Source organism: Mytilus californianus, unplaced genomic scaffold (assembly GCF_021869535.1).
Source record: "Mytilus californianus isolate M0D057914Y unplaced genomic scaffold, xbMytCali1.0.p SCAF_3, whole genome shotgun sequence".
Taxonomy (NCBI): domain Eukaryota; kingdom Metazoa; phylum Mollusca; class Bivalvia; order Mytilida; family Mytilidae; genus Mytilus; species Mytilus californianus.
The window spans coordinates 48,959,326-48,967,198 of NW_026262679.1; positions in this window are offsets into that span (position 1 = coordinate 48,959,326).

A 7,873-nucleotide genomic window follows, 5' to 3' on the forward strand; every position below is an offset into this window, starting at 1 on the left:
AACAAAACTTTACGACAAAAGAGATGATTTCAGCTTCCCAATTTTGAACTTTTCATTTCTATGTAGCAACATTCCAGCAACGCCTGCATCCGGAGTATGTATCTCCAAGTTGATACGATATTACAGGGTTTTTATTTTCTTTCATGATTTCCTGGATAGAGGATTTCTGCTCACAAGGAAGCTATCTAACCAAGAGTTCCAAGTGGTGAAGTTGAAATCATCCCTTCGTATATTTTACAGACGACACCACGAGTTGGTTTACCGTTATGGAATATCTGTTTCACAGATGACGACGGATATGTTCCCATTGTCGTAACTACAATCCCGTCCCCTTTTCCCCCAAATGTGACCTACCGAACTAGACATATCACCGGGTTTGTACTTACATGAGCAACACGACGGGAACCACATGTGGAGCAGGATTTGCTTACCCTTCCGGAGAACCAGAGATCACCCCCATTTTCTGGCGGGGTTCGTGTTGCTCAGTCTTTGGTTTTCTTTGTTGTGTTTTGTGTACTGTTTTTGGCTGTTTGTCTTTTTTTTTTAGCCATGATGTTGTCAGTTTATTTTCGACTTATGTGTTTGAATGTCCCTTTGGTATCCTTCGCTTCTCTTTTACCTTCACCGCGTTCAAACCTAAACATTTGAACATGTGTTTTACACTTCTTTTTAACAAGAAGCTTCTCAAAAGCTGCACTACAATTTCAAAATTCTACTAGAATAATACTTAGAGTTAAAGTCATCTTCTTTAAAAACAAGGTTTCTCAAGTCCATTTCATTTAGAAAATTTTTTCAAACAAAATTGTATTCACTAATATAGATAAACAAGATGTAGGTTATGCGTCAATGAGAAAGCAACCCATTGATACATATAACCGAAAAACATTTTGTTTTCAGCAATAAACAGGTGTCGATAAAATAAGTCAAGCTCTAGGCCGTCAAGATTTAAAAAAAAAACGTGAATGAATTCATCAGAAATTATCAAAAGACCCCCTTTTTTTTATTATCTCGAACAGTGAATTAAAAAAAATAAAAAAAAGTATTAAACCTGTAAAAAAGGATAACGATACAATGGATGAGAAAAAGTACAAATAGTACAATTAACAATATCATACCATATCAAAGAAAATGAAGTTAATGAAAGCAAACTAAAAGTATATCCCCCGCTGATATAAAATCATACCGTCCTACAATCTACTATCGGTGGCAAAGAAGAGTTCATACAGCAATGTAATGGACAATAGAGGAAGACACGAACTTGTAGAATGCACAGAACAAACGCTATAGAATTTCAATCCATAAAAACAAAGGAAACTTTTAGATTTTTCAAAGTATAGCATGTATAGGGAATTGAGGAATATACCCAAACAAACCAAGCCGCAGTGATTGAAGAACAACAGTATAATAACAATCTTTATCATCAAGTCGGGTTATCTGGACCATATGTTGTTTTCTGTTCGTATGTCTATTTTATCGGAGGAGTAGGGTGTTGGTTGTTCATGTGGCATGTTGAACTGGTGTATTGTTTAATACCTGTTAACCCTTTCTAAGCATTAATCAGTATATCTATTAGAACATGAGCTCACCATATAGTCTTTAGCAATAAGAAGTCTCGCCTGCTTAACTTATCGTCATTGAACTTATGTTGAAAGCCTGTAACATGAAGGTTTTATTACAAATATCACATCGATTTAACAATATTAAATGATCCATTTATATGAGGTCAAGGTCAGGTCAGGTCAGGTCAGGTCAGAAGACAAACATGCACACCTTACACCAGATAAAGTTAGCCAATTGCTTACAGCATCCGAGAAACAGATCTAACTACGAAAACTGAACATTGCATGCATAAAAGTCAGGTCAATGTCAAATGAACCCTGCCAGATATGTACACCATGCTATCATTCCTTACATCAAATATAATTGCCCTATTGCCCATAGTATCTAAGAAAGGGACATAACCATTGAACCATTAAATGGGATCAATGTCAGATAAACCCTTACAGACACACATGTTCACCTTACAATTACTCCATATACCAAATTTAGTTGACCTATTACTTATAGTATCTGATAAACTAACAAAACCACAAAAACTTGACATTCACCAATGAACCGTGAAAATGAGGCCAAGGTCAGATGAAACCTGCTGTACACCTTACAATCATTCCATACACCAAAATATAGTTGTCCTAGTGCTTATAGTACTTTTTTTGTATCTGAGATACAAACTTCACAATGAAAACTCAACTTTGATCACGGTTCCATAAAATAGAGTCGAGGTTATGTGAACTCTGCCTGATAAAAAATGGGGACCTTGCAAGGATCCAATATACCAAAGATAGTTATCCTATTACTCATAACAAGTGAGTATTCAACATGACAAAACAAACTATTTTTTTTCAAGCAGTCGCAGAACTATGAAAATTAGGTCAATGACAATGGACATATGACAGAAGAAAACTTCGTAACATAAGGCAAATGTATACAAGGTCTACTACCGTCTGAAATATAAAGCTTTATTCAAATAGTTTATGCCGTTGCCGCTGTTATATTGTAATCCTATTGTCTCACATTCTGTGACCTTTGTCGCAGGCTTGACAAATACATTATTATTTGACCAGGATCCTAACAACATGGACAAGTGAGTGATTTAACTTATATTGTTTTAAATCTGAACTCCCCCTGTATTATCTCGATCAGTGGAATAACAAAAGGTACAAAAAAAAACATAATTAACTATACTGTGTCAAAGAATGTTCACAATTACTGGAAACAAGCTCAAAGTTCATCTTCCACTCAGACTCTTACATCAGTGGTTGTACTTCATGCAGTTTTATACCAATTACTTGAAGACATGGTTTTGAGAAGTGCCTAGGCCAATATTCATATGTATATATATATATATATATATACACAAGTCTAAATTGAAAACAACGTTCAAACCTATGATTGCGTTGGATAAAAACAGCAATTTTTATACGTGTGCATGCAATATCTTGCTACAGGGGTCTTAATACAGCACAAACAACATTTTCCAAAAGACCAAAAAAGTGAAAAAGTATATTTAAAAAAACACATTTGACTAGCAGGTCGAACAACTGATGTTCTTAATCCCTGCTGGCTGCCATTGGCGATTGCCAAATAAACGGATCACCAGATGTAACAAAATGGACCTTAATTATTAATTTGATACCAAACAGAAAACAATAAACTTGCGGAAAAAATGGTCTCCGCAAACAAAAGGTGTAAGAATTAGTACACCATATCCGGATTTCGACAATTGATGTCTCTTCAGTGATGTTAGGAATCGAAACGGTATTTGGAAGGCCATATAATTTACCTCAATTTAGGATAGACCCTTAAATTTTGAAGAGTCCAAATAGGATGAACGGATCATATAAACCCAAACGCAAATATAATTCAAGCCCAAACGAAAAAGTATAAACAAGTCTAAATTGAAAACAACGTTCAAACCTATGATTGCGTTGGATAAAAACAGCAATTTTTATACGTGTGCATGCAAAACAAATTTCTTGATAGAGGGGTCTAAATACAGCACAAACAACATTTTCCAAAAGACCAAAAAAGTGAAAAAGTATATTTTATATATAAATATATGTGCATAATACCAATGCATAACTAGAGGTTCTGAAAAGCCTGTGTCATTCACCTTGGTCTATATGCATATTCAACAAAGGAAATCTCCAACATTGTAGACGAGAATAGAATTCATGACAAAATTCTGTTTTGTTGATCTTGTATTGCTGATAATTTATTTTGTTCAGTTTCTCTTTATCTTCTTTAGTTTTTGCTTATTAGTAGATCTTGTCTTGCTTATCTACGTTTCTATCTATCTATTGTATTTTTTAAGACAAAAACGCAAAAAAAATGGTAAAAAAGGGCAAAAACTCTTAATAAGAAGTCTACTGACGATTTTGACCATATATGGACTTATTTGCAGATCTTGTCTATCTGATCATTTTTGCAATTTAAAGTTTCTCTCTATCTATTATAATTTTCAAGATAATAGGCAATAAAATGCTCCGCTGGGGCGCAGCTTGATACGACCGCAGAGGTCGAACCCTGAACAGTTGGGGCAAGTATGGACACAACATTCAAGCTTGATACAGCACTGAATTTGGATTGTAATTAAATATTTGACACAGCATAGGTTTCTCACACAGAATGAAAGTGGTCTAAGAACTTAAATTTTTTTAATTTACCTATTCAAACCATATCATTATTATTTGCTTTTATATATAAATCAGAAATAACCAATTTAAAATGGAAAATTTTAAAGAAAAAAAAGGAAAAAAAATCCCCCCCCCCCAATTTTTTGAACCCCCTTATGATTCATCACCCCCAAACTCAATCCCAGCTTTCCCTTTGTGGTATGGTACCTTGCAGTACAATTTCAGAGAGATCCATACATTTGAACACAAGTTATTGTCTGGAAACTAGAAAAATGCTTATTTTTGGCCCCTTATTCCTAAACTTTTCTAGGCAATTACCCCCAAACTCAATTCCAGCTTTCCCTTTGTGATATGGAACCTTATAGTACAATTTCATAAAGATCCATACACTTACACACAAGTTATTGTCATGAAACGTATAAAAATGCTTGTTTTTTGCCCTTTTATGTCCCCTAGTTACTAAAATTTTGAGGGAATCACCCCTAAAATCAATCCCAGCCTTCCCTTTGTGGTATGGTACCTTGCAGTACAATTTCAGAGAGATCCAAACATTTGAACACAAGTTATTGTCTGGAAACTAGAAAAATGCTTATTTTTGGCCCCTTATTCCTAAACTTTTCTGGGCAATTACCCCCAAACTCAATTCCAGCTTTCCCTTTGTGATATGGAACCTTGTAGTACAATTTCATAAAGATCCATACACTTACACACAAGTTATTGTCATGAAACGTATAAAAATGCGTTTTTTGCCCCTTTTTGGCCCCTAATTCCTAAAATTTGGCGGCAATTACCCCCAAAATCAATCCCAGCATTCCCTTTGTGATATGGAACCTTGTGATACAATGTCAGAGAGATCCATACACTTACACACAAGTTATTGTCATGAAACTAGAAAAATGCTTGTTTTTTGCCCCTTTTTGGCCCCTAATTCCTAAAATTTGGAGGCAATTACCCCCAAAATCAATCCCAGCATTCCCTTTGTGATATGGAACCTTGTGGTACAATGTCAGAGAGATCCATACACTTACACACAAGTTATGTCTGGAAGTTACAAAAATGCTTATTTTTGGCCCCTAATTCCTTAACTGTGGGTACCATAACCTCCAAAATCAATCCCCACCTTCCTTTTGTGGTATTGAACCTTATGGTAAAATTTCATTGAGATCCATTCACTTAAACTAAAGTTAGAGTGCGAAAAATAATGTGTCTTGGGACGTCGACGCCAACGTCATACCAATCTACGACCACAAAATTTTTTTTGCGGCCGTTGTTGAAAAAAAGAGAAAAAGGAATAGGGGCATTAAGGCCCTTATTTGGCCCAAATATTACTGCAAATTTAAATGTTATAATTCCTATTTTAAAATTTGCCATAACTAGACTAAAGTGCAAGGTATTCAGAAAATAAAAACAAATTTCACATTAAACGATTTACCATGGCAACAAATCATGACCAAACTTGTAAATTTTGTAAAAATTCTTGATTTTCCTTATTTTCCATCTAATTTTAAGTATATTTTAGATTGGCAAAGTATGTGCGCACCCAAGAAACAACTTTATAATTGGTGAGATTATGCCAATATTTAAAGTAAAACTTCTCTTAAATTATGTTGTTGTTTCTTGGCTGCGCACAATGTTTCCACAATGAAAATAACGATTGAAAACTCCATAAATTCTGTATTTTTCATCATTTTTGGTATACATTATGACGTAATTGTAACGTCATCAGATAACAAATCTTAGGTTTTTAATTTATTTTTCTTCATTCTTGCATTTCCAAACATTATGTGCTATTTTGAAATAAGTGTCAAACATTTTATTTTCTTGGGCCAAAACCGGGCCTTAATGCCCCTACTCCTATGTCATTTAAGGGCAATAACTCCTATAAAAAATCGTCTGTCAGTTTTGACTTCAATGGAAAATTGGTAGAACAACATTCTGAACATGTTTGCCCTGTCAGATTTTCTCTATTTATAATGGTTTTCAAAATAATAGACAAAACGTGCATATTACCCCCATGTTCTATTTTTAGCCATGTCTGCCGTCTTGGTCGGCAGGCAGGGTCATCGGACACATTTTTTAAATTATATACCCCAATGATGATTGTGGCTAAGTTTGGGTAAATTTGGCCCAGTAGTTTCAGAGGAGAAGATTTTTTTAAAAGTTAACAGACAACGACAGATGCCAAGTGATGAGAAAAGCTCACTTGGCCCTTTGGGCCGGGTGAGCTAAAAACATAGGGATTATTATAAGGGTGTTAGCTGTCAAATTCTTGTTCACTGATTTGACCTAAATTCTTACATTTGATTTATAACATACTAAAACAATCCAAATTACAAAAAGTTCAAAAGAAACAATTGACAATGCATGGACTCACTATGATGTATCAGCATTTTATGACTATTTTAGACTAGGTAGACACCATTTAATTATCCATCAAGATTACCTTCCAACACTGCCGACGGTTTAACCCAATATTAACATAAATATGAGCATGTGCAATCGTATAATGATGATTTGTCAAGGAACGGTTTGATTTCATGTCATAGGCTAAAAATATATGTAAATCATTGTTTAACCTGTATAAGAATGTTTCTTTGAGGACCAGATTAGTCAATGAAATGGTTATTCCTAGTGTCTCCCTTGTTCACTTTTAAATATTGTCTTTATTTTCTTTTTTATTAATAAACATGCTTACCATATGCTTAACACAAGTGCAACCTATTTCCCCTAACATTTAAATAAAAGGTTGCATGAATACAGATTGAAATGAGTTGAATTATTGCTATGCAAGCCAATAATACTATATTTTTAGCTTAAATTGGACAAAATTGACTGCTAAAAGCGATTTATTGTCTCTTTGTTCCGCTTTAATTGAAAAAAAAATCTTATTTTAATTTTTTGTCTAATTAGTAGCTAATGCGTTTTAAAGTCTGGCTTCTAACTATAAACTTAGGAATCCATGTTCATCCCTGAAATACTAGACACAATACGACTTTTAGTGATATTTTTTAACATTTAACCAGGTTCAACCCACCATTTTTTCTTAAAATGTCCTGTACCAAGTCAGGAATATGGCAGTTGTTATCAAAAAGTTCGTTTCTATGTATGTTGGCGTTTGTTTTTGTTGCAGTTCAGTGTTTCCCTCTTATAGTTAATGTGGTTCCCTCGGTTTTGGTTTGTAACCCAGATTTGGTTTCTCCTAATCGATTTATGACTTTTGAACAGTGGTATACTACTGTTGCCTATATTAAGGTTATTTATTTCTGTATGTTTGTTCTATTTCAGAAGGACCTGTCTGATCTTGCAGAATAATCTTCCAGAAAAGTTTGAGGTCCTATACTCATGGTTAAAGACATTACACAATTCAATCAAGATGAAGTACAACAATAGAAGTACTGTTACTTTGATATATTTTCTATTCTACCAAATAGTCCAGGACATTTTCTCTCATGTACATTCACACAGTATCTTTTCTTTTCCAATTCATCATCAATTTAAGCAAGTGATAAGTGTTACCTTATTCTTATCTAGATAAGAAATAATGTCCTAAATGAAACACTACAAATGCTGCTTTCTTTATGTGCCTGTCCCAAGTCAGGAGCCTGTAGTTCAGTGGTGTTGTTGGTTCTTGTCTGTCATATTTGTTCTTCGTAAATTGTTTTGTTATAAATTAGGCC